The sequence below is a fragment of the Streptopelia decaocto genome (assembly GCF_964273445.1).
Source record: "Streptopelia decaocto genome assembly, chromosome: 3".
NCBI classification, from domain to species: Eukaryota; Metazoa; Chordata; class Aves; order Columbiformes; family Columbidae; genus Streptopelia; species Streptopelia decaocto.
Window position 1 is genome coordinate 46690561 of NC_138656.1, and position 16062 is coordinate 46706622.

Here is a 16062-nt window from a genome sequence, read left to right on the forward strand (position 1 = left end):
CTCAATGTTGTATGTTCACACATGCTCCTTATTTCCCATTTGAATTTATCTGCCTGCTTTTCCACTGTGGCTCATCTACCACTCAGTATTCAGAAAGAGACAGGGAAAAAATTTACACAGTATAAAATGCACCATGATCTAATTGCAGTTTAGCCAGAGAAAAGCACTAAACTGCTCTGTTGTTATTCGGACAGGAGACAAAAAAAGCAAGCAATGATGTATTTGAATAAAAAGAAAGCAATGGATTTCACTATTATGCAGAGAGCCCACACAAGCCTTATATATTAATTGCACGCTTGTTGAGATTGAGTCTGAAATCTCTTGAAGAGGCTATGTAGTGTACAAACTTTGCACCGGCTTTTACACTCAATTAAGAGTTTCACCCTTACAGTTTCTGCCCTTGAAAAGAGTGGACCCCTCCCTGTGAAAGCCACGGGTTCTCCCTGCCTGGTGAGGGTGGCGGGTGCCCAGCCCTGCTGGGATCTGTACTGAGAGGCAGGGAAGAAAGAGAAGAGCTGCTGAGTCCACTAGTGAGATCTGCTGAAAGACATGAGCAGCCTGAGGGTAAGGAGATGCTGAGAGAGCCAAGAAAACTCCTAGGGAGTGGTCGAGCTGAACTAACAAAATTCTTTCCCATGCACATGCCTAATACTTAAAATAATAAAAACACCTTTTGGGGACTACTGAGGCATGGGAAAGCCAAACAAAATCTGGTTTGGATTTGCTTTAGTCAGCGGCACAGTAATATCAGAGACCCTGCTACGTGAACTGGAGATTTTAAATACTACAAAATTCCAGATAGTGCAATAAAGATCGACTTTTATTTGCCAAGAGGGGATGTGTTTGTGCAATGTTCACAACAATGGTGCATTTACCCTCTTTGATGGAGTGGAGTGGTATATCTCCCAGAACTGGTGGGATTGCCTCCCTTACTCGGCCCTCCAGCCCACTGTGGAGTACTGTAGAAACAGATTTCCCATAGACCAAACAGCTCACTGATGGCCCAGCCCAATCTCTCCATGCAGAAAAATGCTGAGACTGGAGCAGTTCATTGACACAGTTAAGCAAAGAAGCTTCTAGATTTCACACTAAATTTTGCTTCAAAATTTTTGTGGGCTTTCTCTGAGCTGCCTGTCACTACTACCTGCAGCACTGCAGCCAAAGCTGGACCTCACAAATGCAACAGCCACCACAGGTAAAAGCTCCAGCCTTGGGGTAGGTTGCACAATTTGGTCACCTCTGAATAGTAGTAGCTGGAAAATGCAGTAGGCCTTCACAGTCACTGGGGAAGTGTTTTGTGGAGAAAATGTGTTCTTCAATATGTTTCCCTCTTGTTTGGCTTAGAAGCAGATTTTGCCTGATGGTAACACTCAGGCAGATGTCTCCATGCATTCCTTTTGCTTAATGCAAACATATGTTGATTCTTTGAAAGACAGCATGTTTTTGCTGATCGTGGCTTGGGTGGTGGTGTGGAGACATCTTAAGGAAGAGGCAGGGAGTGGGACTGGCAGCTGGAGACTTTGCTCTCTGCCTGCACTTTGAACAGGATAAATCCTTGATGCTGCAAGTGCTGAGGGCAGAGGGTCCTGGAGGAAAGGTTCACCTCGCAAGCTACTTGACCTTTTCCTTTAGGGAGTGCTGTGAACACCACAAGACAGAGTTTGAGTCTGCCTTCACCCGTGGGAACAGAATCAGGCATGACAGGGAACACGATGCAGAGACATCTGAAACTGTTAACTCAAACTCAGCACAGTGTAAACATTGCTGGACTGCTTCCAAACTTGTTGTAGGACATCTGTGTAGTACTGCAAATGGCCAGACTGGGTTTCTCACAGCTCAGGAATCCTTCCTTCGTGGGGAAGGCAGCCTGCAAAGACATGTGCAACCATTCAACTGAGGAGCAACTGGATGAAGAGACGTGTCAGAAGGCGAGGAACAATAGCAGTATTCAGTCATGACCAACATGGTTTGAAAGTACTGAACTAGAGATGAAAGAGATTTACTACAGGTGTGTCCCAGGTTATTCAGAACCCCAAGAAGAGTCAAGGCTTTAGTTTGATTATACTGTAAATCCAGTTTTAGGGTTCTCATTAGATCAAAAATGTTGCATCCTCATGCCAAAGGAGACAAAAAAAAATAAGTTTAAAGTAGCAGTAAGTGCTGTATCACTTATCAACTGTAACAGTTTCACTGGCATATGGCACAGTAATTTCTCTCCTCAGATGCTGTATGAAAGCAAGATATAAAGAATCTCCAGAACAAGTCTGCAGGAGGGGAAACAGCTGAACTGACAATGCATAACATCGTGTTTATGAAGTAAACAAACTTGGGAGAAAAAAGCAAACTTCCTCTCAAATCTTTAGTTAAAAGAGCCTTTGTGTACAGCATGCAGCTATTAGCATGAGCACAGCACAGATGAGCCAGAGAGATTTGGAACCAATGTTCCTTTAGTTTGCCATGTGCTGCTGTATCAGTAGCTATCTCTCAAAGTCCTGGTTTAGGAACAAACACTATTTACTAGATTACCAGGAGGCAAAGGCCTGTCACCAAACTAATTTCCAGTAGTCGCATCAAGAGGCACTGAATTGCAGCATCTGAGAACCATTCTCAGCAGCAGACAGAACCTGCAGCCTCAATGGTCAACAACTGCAAACCAGCTACGCAAACTCTGCCCATCAGTTTCTCCAAAAAATGCTTCCTGAAGCAAACACAGTGGGAGTTTGGAGTATTCCAGTGCTCTTATCCTCACCAAAAGTACTTGCAAAAGAATGCAATCTGCATTGTGCAACTGCATCTTGCCTTACACAGGTGATGCTGTATATTTTTCTGTGTGTAGAAGAAGAAACACAAGTAACTCTGCTGCATGCAGACACCTTGTGCAATTAGAGGGCCATGAACAGTATTAAAACTGGACTTGCAAATGCATTCTGTCAACAGGATCTCCACACCACTGATCCTTCGGCTACATCAACGTGCTACAGAGATATGGACGCTGTGTCTTGAATTACTCGATAAATTATAGAATCATTTTGTTTGGAAGAAACCCTCAAGATCACCAAGTCAAACCATAACCAAACTCTGGCACTACACCATGTCCCAAAGAACCTCATCTCTATGTCTTTTAAACACCTCCAGGGATGGTGACTCCACCACTTCCCTGGGCAGCCTGTTCCAATGCCTGACAACCCTTTCTGTGAAGAAGTTTTTCCTAATATCCAATCTGAACCTTCTCTAGCACAACTTGAGGCCATTTCCTCTCATCCCATCACTTGCTACTTGGGAGAAGAGACAAACACCCTCCATGCTACAACCTCCTTTCAGGGATTGTAGACAGCTATCAAGTCTCCCCTCAGACTCCTTTTCTCCAGGCTAAACAGCCCCAGTTCCCTCAGCTGCTCCTCATAAGACCTGTGCTCCAGACCCTTCACCAGTTTCGTTGCCCTCCTCTGAACACTCTCCAGCACCTCAATGTCTTTACTGTAGTGAGGGGCCCAAAACTGAACACTGTCTTCAAAGTGTGGCCTCACGAGCGGGACAATCACTCCCCTAGTCCTACTGGCCATGCTATTCTTGATGCACACCAGGTTGCATCATCAAAGACGAACCAGGTCTGCCATGTTGAAGCCAGTTCTGCCCATAAGAGCGGGTAAGGTGAGAACCCCACACACAAACATACTGATGCAATCACACTTACTAAACCCAGCAGTGAGAAGTTGTCCTCAGCACCATTTTGCTTTCCTTAGTCTCGCATTTTTCCCACAAAACCTTTGTGGTGGCACACAGAACTACCACCCTGGGGTAAATAAGCAGGCTGCTTCAGCATGAATGGGGCTCTGGGGGCAACAAGGTAATGTTGTGGTGCTATTATTCCAAGTGGTAAGCTGTCAGTGCAGAAAAACAAAGAAAGAAGGCCTGAGAAAGATGTTTGCCTCATGACATTAGGTCAGCTGGTGCTCCACTTGTCCCAGGTGTTAACCTTCCACGGTAGAGCCCAGCCAAGACTGCCTGGATGCACCAGTCTAAAAGACTGCATGAAATTACACTTAAGGCATTCAACACTAAGGCCATTCATCTCCTGAGACATGGAAAATTCACTCTTGGATCAGAACATATCATTGGTTCATTTTATTGGCAAAATACCCTGGAGTATGAACCTCCCAGCCCTCACATAAAGGTTCGGAGCATTTTGGTTTCAGAGGGGTGGGTAAAGGCAGTGGGGTTGGGAGGGGGTGGGGGGCGGGATTATGGCTGGCTGTTGTTCTGTTGAAAGTTTGTTTCTGTCTCATAAAGTATGCAAGAATGTTCCCATGCTCTGCTCGGGCCAGCCCCCAACAGCATGCTTTGCACATTAGCAGCTGATGCTGGAATGCGGTGTTCCCAGGGCAACTATTAACCCCCCATTGAGCAGAGCCAGCCCCCCGCCATTGTGTGGGCCTTGGCTGGAGGCCGCTTTGTTGGGTGATGTAATGCCGTGTATGCAAACTAAGCCAGGGGCACAAATGGCAATTGGAAACTGTTCCCTCACTTCAAAGGGTGGTCTGACTGACTCCCACTCAGGCTGCTTGGCTCAGGCCTGCAACTTTGCTGCCATATTTCACCTACTCTCCCACCCTGCCACTACTACTACCGTGGCAATAGCCCTGGCAGAAGCCTGGCAGATCTGCAGTGGATGGGACTCAAGTGTTGCTACCACTATGTCAGCCTAACTTGATCACCCACGCATCCCCCACTGTACCTCTGGGGTACAGTCAGGAGGCTTTTTTTTGAAATATTTTTCTTTCTTGCTGATTGAGTATGGGACTGAAGAGAGTGCCTCACAGTAAGAAAGAAGAATTGTTCTCTCGGATCCATATCCTGGCTATGGACACAGCTGAATTCTTACCCACCATCTTCAATAATTCAGCTAATTCTAGAGCACTATATCCTCAAGTGATATGGCTTCATATTGATTAGAGGTTTAGGCTCCAGGGGCCCGTGACCTGATGTAGACTTAACACTGTGTAAATGTTAGGAGAACATTATTCTTGTCCCTGAAGCTTTGCTGGGTTCTACAGGTAATGAATACTGAGAGGGCAATTGGAGGTTTGCCACCAGCTTCAAAAAGATAGAGCATTGTTAGTGTTACATTTTAAAACCACTTATTAGATGGCTGACTAAATTCAGTTACATCAAGTGCAGAAATAGAATACGTCAGGGCATTGAGGGGGACTAATAAATTCTTTAACAACAACTCGGGTTCAATGAAAATCTCAGCTTCAGACCACTTACATGCCAGATTGATTGAGAAACAACGGAAATGTATCTGTTCTGCGAGCCTAGTTTCTGTTCTCAACAAGAAATTGGGGAAGGTATTTCAACGGCTATTAAAAAAAAAAAAAAGACAAGTGGAAAATATGCAGTGTTCAAAACAATCTATACAGCGCTCTTTGGTTGTGCAACAGCAAACCAATATGTAACTCCAACTAGGACAGAGAAAACTCCTGCCTCAGGACCAGTGGCATCCCTGTTCCATACCTATTTGCAGACTGCAAAATGCTTTAATACTGACATCTTGTCCTACTACCTTTTGGCCCAGATGTTTGAAGATATATAGGGTGCAGGAAGATGCATATAAGCAGCAGTGAGTTAAATGTCTAACAGTTTGTGCCGTGCTTCTTTCTATTAGCACCTTTCAGTAGCAAGACCTTGTCAAATTATCTCAGACATTTCCTGTGGTGCTTCTGAGAGGCAGGCAAGTCAAGTGCAGTGATGATGTTTTTATCCAGTGCAAAATCAATATGCAAAGTGGTTAGTATTTTGGCCACTGTGGTGACAAAATCTGGACAAGAAGCAAATAGACACAGATGGAAGAACTCCTCTTGATTTCAGGCGGGCCTGGGCCAAGGTTGCTCATCCAGCCGCCTAGCTCACCTGCCATACGTCACGGTGATTTCATGATCACACTGGGCCTCTGACAGGAATGAAAACGGAAGTACAGTGTTCTCCACAATAAAGATAAAGCAAAATAAAATAAAACAAAACAACAAATACATGATTGAAAGCCAAGAAATCAAAAGATACTCTTAAAACAACCTTGTAATGTGGAAATATAAATTAATATAAAGCATATAACCTTAAGACTGTCAATGTGTCGCTACCAAAACTGCAGCAAGAGGACCGCTGCTTCATTCATCCAGCTCCCAAAAAATGAAGCTGAGTAGAGAAACTTCCTGACCTGCTCTAGTGAGACTCAGTCTTGCTTCCCTTCAGGTTATACAAAGCTCCCATTACTTTCAGTGGGAACAGCTTAGCAGTTCTAGCAGTGTGAATGAATGCATTATATTGTCAGTAATAACAAATGTCATGCACATTCCATGATTAGCTAGAAAAATGATTCTAGGGTTAAATAGGCATGTCTTATTCAGATGCATGTCACAGAGCTGGGCCTATCACCTAGGTACTGGATGCCATCTCTCCCTTTTTCTCCTTCTCCTATTGCTAAACATGCTAATCCCGCACAGCAACCAAACATCATTATTGCAGGCCTGTCCAAAAATTATGCAGAGACAATTAGCCTCATTGAAAAAGGTATCAAAGACCTCACAGTATCATTCATCTGTCCCTCTGTGCGCACGCACACACACAGGCATCCAAGGGATTTTAGACATAGCTAAAGACAGTGTTTTCATTAGTTCACTGTGAATGGCAGTGACTTCATGCATTAAAAACTCTGCACCTCCCCCTGTGGTGTAATGCCTGAGCACTGAGATGAATGGCTTCGCTGCAGCTTTTTGTCCTGAAAGGCTAGGAGAGATACTCACCAGTCCCGAGGGAGGCTGCAGCTCAATGTGCCCTATTATGATGATGCTGGCAGCATCTATTGATTGTAAAAAGCAGGTGATTGCATCCCCATCAAAATAAACACAGGGATAAATCAAGCACCTCGAAGTGGATGGCATGGCAACTGGGAAAGGGGAACTTAGAGGAATGCCACTCTGTTAGCTTCTCCTATGGTAGAAGTAGCCAGCAACAGCAGAAGTTTGTACTTCCAGGATGCTTGACTAGTATGAACAGTCACAGTGCTCCTGAGAAATAGAAATGTCATCCTTTGTCTTCTTTATGTTGTAAAGGTAAGAAAAAGAAGCATAAGGTGTGTTTGATCACAATGCTTCCAAATGTAACCCTCAGCATCCACACAGTGTGTGGGGACAGAAAGACTGAAAGGTAGACAAGTGGGTGCAGTAAGGATCCAGATGTTTGCAGGAAACTGTGTAAGTAGTCTGCTGTGGCTATAAAGTTTCTGCAGTGGTTTCCATATGAAATTATACTATTAAAGGAGTGTTTCTTGTTAAAAAAATGCTTTTCATGTATTTTGATATTGGCTTTTACTACAGCAACGCATATATCTTTGTCCTGTATTAGTTATTTTCTTGTTCACAAGTGTTCAGTGCATATTTATTACAAATACATGCTGTGATACAGTTGTGAGAGAGTATCTGAAACACTGCAGAGTGATACTGAGTGAATCAGCCCACTAAATGAGATAAGAAATCACTTCACACTTTATGTTGTCAACACAGAATGTGAAAAAAAAAAACAGTTGTAACTTGTTGGGAGACTTGGCAGAACAGCCACAGCTCTACCAAGCTATCAAAGCTGAGCTCTCGGGAGCAGCCGATGACAAAGAGCCTCTGGGCCCAAAAGCTCAGTCACTTTTTGCAGCTGTACAGCTGTTACTGCCTCCTAATAGCACTTCTCTGGATCTCCAAGGCTGCAACTCCTCAGACCAGTGCCTTTCACAGGATGTATCAGCTGCCTGATCCAAAACTGATAGCCACCAACAGAAGCACAGCCATTCTAAAAGCTCTTGAGTCTGCTTGAAAATGCAAGCTCAAACTTTCCCAGATTCTTTTAATTAAAATATTTACATGCTCTGAAATAATCTATAGACTACTATCATCCCTGTAACAGCCCTAAGGAAAATCATTGTCACCAGATAAATGCATTTTTAAATCAGGCTACTTTTTAAGGGTGAATTAAACCCCACGGAAGAGGCTCCGCACAGCCTTTAGGAATTTGTTGCCGTTAATGATTAAACTGCACACCATTCCCTAAAGTTGGTGCTGCAGCCAAAACGCAGTCCATAGGTGGGCAGCAGAAACCAGGCAGAGTAACTGTTCTTCTAATAAAGAATGATTATTGCCTTCAAGCATAATGCTTTTGACAGGCTGGTCTAAACTCTTGTCAGGGTCACAAGGTTAATCTCACAGCAGCCACAGGCCCCCTTACCGCTGAGCGTGAACAATATGGTTAACATTTTTGGAATGGAGTTAAACTTCTTTGTCATTCCTAGCCTACACCTGACAGACGCAGCCCTCTTCTCTGCTTTCATAACCTGCCATCTGGAAGATAACAAATTCTTATCTAGCCCGTTGATCTTTTCTTCAGTCGCCATGGAGTGTTTCCCACTGCTGACCAAAAGACCAGAAAACAGAGTTTACCCACCTGAAATAAACTCTGAGCTTTCCTGAGGCTAATTCCTTCAGATCCTAATGTGACTGCAAAATACAGGAATGTGTGACACAGCAAAGAGCTCTCAATCCCAGCAGCATTCCTCCGGCTCATCACCACAACCACCACAGCTCTCATTCCTGGGCTACTGACTAAATGAAAATAAAACTTGACAATGTTTTTTGTTTGTTATCTCATCATATTTGGCTTCCTTCATCGGTTTATCCTCTTGTAAGACTAAGGGTAGGTTAATACAAGATGGATGATGCCGTTTAGCTTATGTCCCAACAAACAAGAGGTTGCACTTTGCTTGAGCACCCACAGTGACGGTGCAGTATTCAGTGTTGGTAAATTAGCATCATCAACCATTTACTGACAATTTCAGTAAGGAATCTACCTGTTCTCATGAAAACGTGTGCCCCATGCAGGAGGAATTCTGTAAACCAAAGTATTTAGACTCAATAGTGAGATCCTTAACCTCAGTCCTTGCAGTCATCTGCAAGTGTCACCTACAGCCCAACGTCTTATCCAAATGTATTTGTGGCTTAGCATATTTTCTTGGACTCAGGCAAGATTCTTTTCATTCTCCATATTTCTGTCAGGAACTCAAAGGTGTCATGGCCAGGGTTTCGTATCCAAACATCTCTCTCATCCTACATACAATTAACCAAAAAACTGCAAATTTGTCAGCAGTGCAGACCAAATACTTAAGGTCCAGCTCTACATACACTGAGGTCTTATTTATATGCACAAATTCATTCAAATAATTGAAGTCAGGTGTGTCATGAAGACCTGGACTATTGACCACCATTTCTGCTGCCTAATTTTGGGTGAAGCAACCTGTATAGTCACAGAAGGGAGAGAGGACCCTCAGGGCCAGTCAGAGGTAAGGTTTTTGGTCTCCTTCTCAAATCAGCTGATGCGGCCCATCCACGGGAAGGGGAAAGAGAATGTACTCTGGGAAAGGTGGATGTATAGAGAGCTACAAAACTCTCCCAGAAGACAAGAGGCATGGTATGACAAATTTGAGAATCCTGTCTCCTAAGCAGCATCTTCTGTTTCCTTTGGTAGGAACACAGACTAACCTGCCAGATGCAGCAAACCTAGCTATCCACTCCTACTCTCCTGTTTCTCATCAGATCTAATGAGTATGCAATTGCCTGGAGATTTAAGCCTTTTCTTTCCATGGGTTAGGTGCTACTTATGTTTTACTAGACCTCATTAAAATGGTGGGTTTCTGTTGGAAAAGGTGGTTTGCAACTGCAGTGTCTCCAACTGCCATGTCCCTGCTATCTCTCCCATATCCTATGCGAGCAAAGTGCTTCCATTCAGCTGCCTCAGAGTGACAAAAACCATTCACTTTTTCCATGAGATTAGTCTTCTGGGGTCAGCCAAATGGACCCATTCACCCTACAGCTGTACGATCACTAGCCTGCACCCCAAAGAAGCAGCAGAAGTGTACGATAGAGAGAGGAAGAGGAGCAGAGCGTTCCTTTTAGCTGGACCAACTTATCTGTAACCTGAAACCATACCATAAATTAGGTGCCTTAAACACAGATAGCAGGAATTTGCCCCCTTGTCACCCAGGAGCAATGCTTAGGCCACACGGCAGCAACACGGTCAGCAGTGAGCTGTGCTATCCGTTTGCCTCCTCAGCAGGTCATGACATTCCTGCTTTTAGGACATGTGTGGGCAACAAAGAAGAGCAATCTTTACCTTTACCATGGGCATCCCCAGTACATCGGGGGCAGTGATGCTCACCTCCTCCTTTGAGATGTAGGACATGCCTGGACACATGCACATAGGTATTTATGCATGAAGTAAAATGAGGTGATGAAGTCCAAATTATTTTGGAAATACTATTTTCTGTTTCAGACAGATGAGCTTGCAGGGGAAAGAGCAAAGCAGATAGATAAAAAATACTGTACGTGTCTGAAAGTACTTTCTACCTGTTAGTGTAGGGACTCTGCCTTTCTACACTTGACACATGACTGAGGGGGTGACAAAGGTATCTCTATTTACTTAAAAGTACTTACCCTCCTCATTTTTACCCCTGTGGAGTCACAATACAGTAAATTAAAACCCTAATGAGCACAGATGCACACAACTGGCAAATGCGTGGTAATTGTAAATTAATACTTACTTCTACTTTTCTTAGAATTCTTTTCAACACAAAAACTGATGGAAAACAAAAAGTATTTGTCATCTGAAATCAATCCAACCAACTGTAAAAAATATAGGATGGGCATTATAATATGCTATGTACCTTACTTCTCAATAGCCTGAAAAAGGGGAGACTGCAGCCTAAGATGCCTGGTTGAAAATCCTTTCACCTTGGCTGGAATGACCTCTTCCAGTAGTGTGGGTACTTCCCTGTACCTACCTGACCAAGCGCTATGTCTGGGGCAATGTCCAGAGCCCACTGCATCCCCTGAGAACAAGATCGCCCCCAGGGAACTCTCTTCCATGCTAGCAAGGCTTTCCTCTGCTACAGCTCAGCTTTACCACTGAAGATGGCAAACAGTAGCTCTAAAAATTGCTTTCACTGCTATGAGATGCTTATTTGTTCTGTCATTTTAATGGATGGAATAGAACTAGCTATTTTTAAATAGTACGACTCAGTTCTTTATGGGATCGTTTCTGAGAGGCTGTGGACATCTTCCTGCAGAAAACAAACAAATAAACAACAAACTAAAATAAACAAACAAAACCCTAAAAACAAACAAACAAACAAACAAAACAAAACAAAACAAAACCACCAAAATTCAAGCCTCAGCTTGAAATTAGAAGATTAAAAATAATCAGTAGTAGTAACACTTTTTACGGGACATAATTTATATATACAAAGGATTAAAAGAACACTTCTTTTCGGAGTTTTTAAATGCATTTTGGAAGCAACTCTAAGTGAACAAGGTTTACTTGTGTTTCTCATCTTTACTCAACATATGATGACAAAAGGAGATAACCTCAGTATAGATAGCATGATGTATTCAGAACCAAAGACAGTGAGACATGCTTGCAGTCATTGCAGATTAGTAACCCTCGTGTGTACATTTTTTATTACTTGAGGCTGTTCTCTACCTCCCACCCTTCATCTCCAGCTTTTACTTTGTCTTTGCCTGTCTTGAAGTAATGTCCTTTCTAAAGGACAGAAACCAATCCCACCAAGGATTATATTTCACAGCCATATTCTCTATTTACAAGGGGTTTTCACTGATCAAGACTTTTTATACTTAAAATATACTTCAGTTGTTTTTATAACTTGATGAAATATTTATAATGTGATGAAATAGCTTTCAGTTCAGAAATACTTTAACAAGAAGAATTACAGCAGACATTTTAACGCCTCCAGGCAGCCTCCAAAACTATTGTAGTCTGGTGAAATGTGATTATATCTCTTGATATAAGCTTTTAAATCAGCTCTGATTTTTTTCAGGAACAAGTCATTTTCTCCTTCCTGGAGGATGACAGGCTGAAACATTCAATTCCAAGTAAATTGTTTTGATCAGGCACTAAAAGACCCACCAACCCCTCCAGAGCCAAGGCAAAACTACAAATTGGCAGGAGCTGCTATTAAAGGCAACTGAGCCTCTGAGGGGAGCGGAGCTGCTGACGATGGGTAGGGGAACAGCCCTGTGTGTGAGTGAGAGGGGGGCTGTGTGGAGCTTCTGGAGCACCGTCAGCCCTGACCCCCATTTTCAAAGGCAAGAGCAAAGCCTGACTAACTCCACCCCAAGGCACCCATCCAAACCACCAGAAGGCATTTATGAGAGGAGACCTACTTGCCTCTTTTATTAATTTACTTCAAAACGCATTCTCTGGGTGGAGTAAACCCCATATTTCAGGCACTATTCCTAATGTGAGCTCCTGTGTGGACAGGTATCACAGCACTCTGCCCAGGTATCTCTCTTGGCTTTGCACAGGAGCTGGGAGTTCATCCAGACCCCTGTTCAGTGCCCAGGTAATGTGACAAGGAAGGAAGCAGATGGGACCTAAACACCTTAGTAATTTTATCCAAAACATGCTGGAGAGAAGAAGAATATTTATGGAATTTATCTGTGCAGGAGATGAACACACTACAGCAGAAGATACCTTTATGTGAATTTCAATAGCTTTTTAAGTCAGGTACAGGCAGTGCCTTTTCTTCATGTTTTGAACTGTTTTGCCCCAAGCAATGCAAAAATTAGAAACAGGCTTTAGCTAAAGTGACTACAGTTGACCTCCATTTGCACTGACATTGTTGTAAATTCAAACGATTTCACTCTAGGATCTTAATTTGCTAGAACATAACTGACTTCTAATAATCATTTTTACAAGCCTTTGTTTACAGATTTCACCAGTTCTTTGCTGCCATATTATATCCCATTCCTGCTGCCTAATTTCAAAGCCCTTGCTGCTTAGACACAGCATACCAGTGTTAATACATAACTCATGCATTTACTAAATGGGCAGGCGGGAAAAACAGATGAGCAAGAGCAGGGTAAGCACTTGAGTGTAATTATCTGTGAATAGGCTTAGGTCAGCAGTGAAAATGGTAGAAATAGATTTTACATGTCAGACTAAATTCATCTTATGGGTGGTTCAAATCACCTTAGTGCCGTTACTTCATGAAAATGCTCAGGCTAAATGTGGCTTTCCTTCTTCCCTTTCTTCACCCATTTCTCATTTAAGAAGCAGGATGACATAGCACATAAGGGTATCTATTATCTTCCCTTAAACCTGCAGTATTGTGTCCTCATTTTTGGCTTTCTCCCCAATTTTACACAGTGTTTCCCCATCTAGGCACCAGACTTCCCAAGGCAGGGGAAATCTGCAATGCTGCCTGGTAGCAGGAGGCAGAGAAAGGGCTGGGGCATCTGCAAGCGGTGGCCTCCGTTCAGCCAATTGTTTCCTGCATGTGGGATTCTGGAGCTTGTGGAGCTGCTCCGAGGCACGTTTACCTCCCCAGGCACTCCAGGCCCCCTCCCCGTTCCCCCACCAGAAACACCAGCTCTCCTTTGTGTGAAGGCGCATGGTGCTCCCCAGGCAGGGGGCTGCAGGCAAGACCCCAGCAGTCAAGATTACATTTCTTCCATATCTCAGTTGCTGGGGGTTGGATCAAAGGGAGCACAAACAGCATTTGCAGAAAATGGGAAGGGGCAACGCTTTTGGCATGAAAGAAATCTGTGATTTGGTAAAAGAATCTTTGCTAGTTCTACTGTTGCTTTATTAATACTATAACACTTTGTAATTGCAGACGCTTCCATTACTTGGCCTAGGGAACAACACAGAAATGCAGATGAAAAATATGAAAAAGTTAAAACACTGAAATTCAGATGAACAATAAATTCTGCATTATTTATATATATATAAGCTTAACCAGGGAATATTCTTCCAAATATGTCAAAGGTCGATTAGTTTTTGTAACCAAAATCTACCCTTTCCCATCACGTAGTGGTGTTATTTTTCCTTTTGGATTAAAAGCATTGAGGTAAGCTAGAGAGAAAAAGGGAAAAAATAGGAAAACAATATTTCAGAAAGTAATTCTAATCAGAGCAAAAATAAGCACGTACCTGAAAGAAAATAAAATCAAGATAAAAGCTCTTGTGAAACACATCTTCAGAGATACCAGAGGCCATTTACTCCTTTGGGAGGTACAGCTTTGGCAGGATTGTTGCTGTCCTTAGGGGGATAGAGGAAAACTTGCAGGGAACAGACAGTAGGAAAGACTTTTCTGTTAAGTAGCAGATGACAATGTCTGTATATGTTTGCCATGCAGAGGACAATTATTTCAGCGTTATGATCGAAGCGTAGCACACACATGATAAACACTGAGAAACTCTGGACAGGGATTTAACAGCTCTGGAATAGTTTCAAAGTCATCTGAAAGTAACTAAAACTTCACAGGTCAAACTGCAGCTTACGGTTAAATAAGTAGACAACTCCTTTGTCATTACGGTATTAAACACTAACAAACTCCACTAGGGAAGAGCTGTTATAGATCTATTACATTTTATTTGATAAAGTACATGGAAGTGGCATTACTGAAACCCCAGAAAGGGCTTCATACCATCAGTTTATGCACTTTGTCTGTATTCAGCTACAGATACCAACTCACCAGAGCACCTGTATAGGCAAATGTACGTCAAATGGGTTCTGTTAGAGAGAATGTGATTTAAACACCTCATGGCCAGCAGCTACGTCAGCCCTAGCTGTGATCTCAGGAGGCTGTGTAATGAACACAGGTTCAGGCTTGGTTAGAGTTTGGGTTAGGAAATCTTGACATGAAGGGCCCTGGGAATTTGGTCAGATTTAGAATAAAATAATGAGCCTGTAATGGTGTTAAATGATTTAGTGTTACTGAAAGACTCTATTTCTCTGTTTCACTTTAGAAGTAAAATGAAGGTTATGACCATTTCAGTAAATGCAGTCCCACGGAGACTCTGCCAAGGGTAAGAGTTACAACCTCTGGGCTCTAGGGACAAATTTGACTTAGGAATCCATTCTCCCTACCCAGATTCCCCAAACGGTTTCCAAAGGCTGTTGATGGGACAACATTAAGCAGCTGTTTCCTTACTACCTGAAGGTGTCTCTGTTTCAATGGCAAATGAAAAACCTCCCTTTGAGGAAGCACATCAGAATCTGCTGGGATTAATGAAATAATACACAGTGCCTATAAGACACAACAGGGTGTGATGCACTGTGCTGGCAGTCACACGGCACAGCCCTGGCATAGGAGCCATACCTCAATTGCCCACAACCAGTTTATGGCTCCAGAGCTGTACCTTGGCCTCATTCTCAGCCTAATGTGGTTGATGATCATCACAACAGGCATCTGATTTTTATTTATTGTAAACTGGTGTCTCAAACCTCACAAATTATATCTATAGCCTGTACACAGCATTTGGTATGATAATGACTAATTATTACTAATAATGTAACCAATACTCTTATTAGCATATAATCCACCCTGTAACTTTATAAGTATTTTTTGTTTGCGTGCTATTGTACATAGATTTGATCTTTTAGATGTGACAAAAAAGAAGAATTCCCTGTCCCAGAGCTCAAAACTAAAACTGATTTTGCAACATGCTAATCATGAAAGCCCTGGCATGATGACTAGTCCCACTGAAGCTATCAATGATTTTCCAGGAACAAGGCAAGAGCCAGCAAAATCAAGCTCTAACATGCACTGAAAACATCAAAAAGTAAGAATTTGCTTCAGCATGTATGCTAACAGAAAGCAGATTATTATCATTTCATCTGTAATACCTATAATGACTGTATACACAATGACAAATATTCACAAATAATTATTACTCCTGCAAGAGCTGCGTTACAGTTGGAAGGTCTCTGCAACATGCAGCTGGTTAAATCTGACTGGTTTAAACTGAGAACGCAGAGTTCTGCAAATAACCTTTCACATAAGACTGTTGAGTAATTTTTATTTTAAAGGTTCCCTGACTGTCAGCTCACTGCAGCCACAGCAAACTTCCTTTAGGATTCATTTCATGCCCTCCTTTCTGTTAATATCCCCGAGATCAATCCTTTCTCTAATGAATAGCTGACCTATTCTTCTTCGATTTACCATTG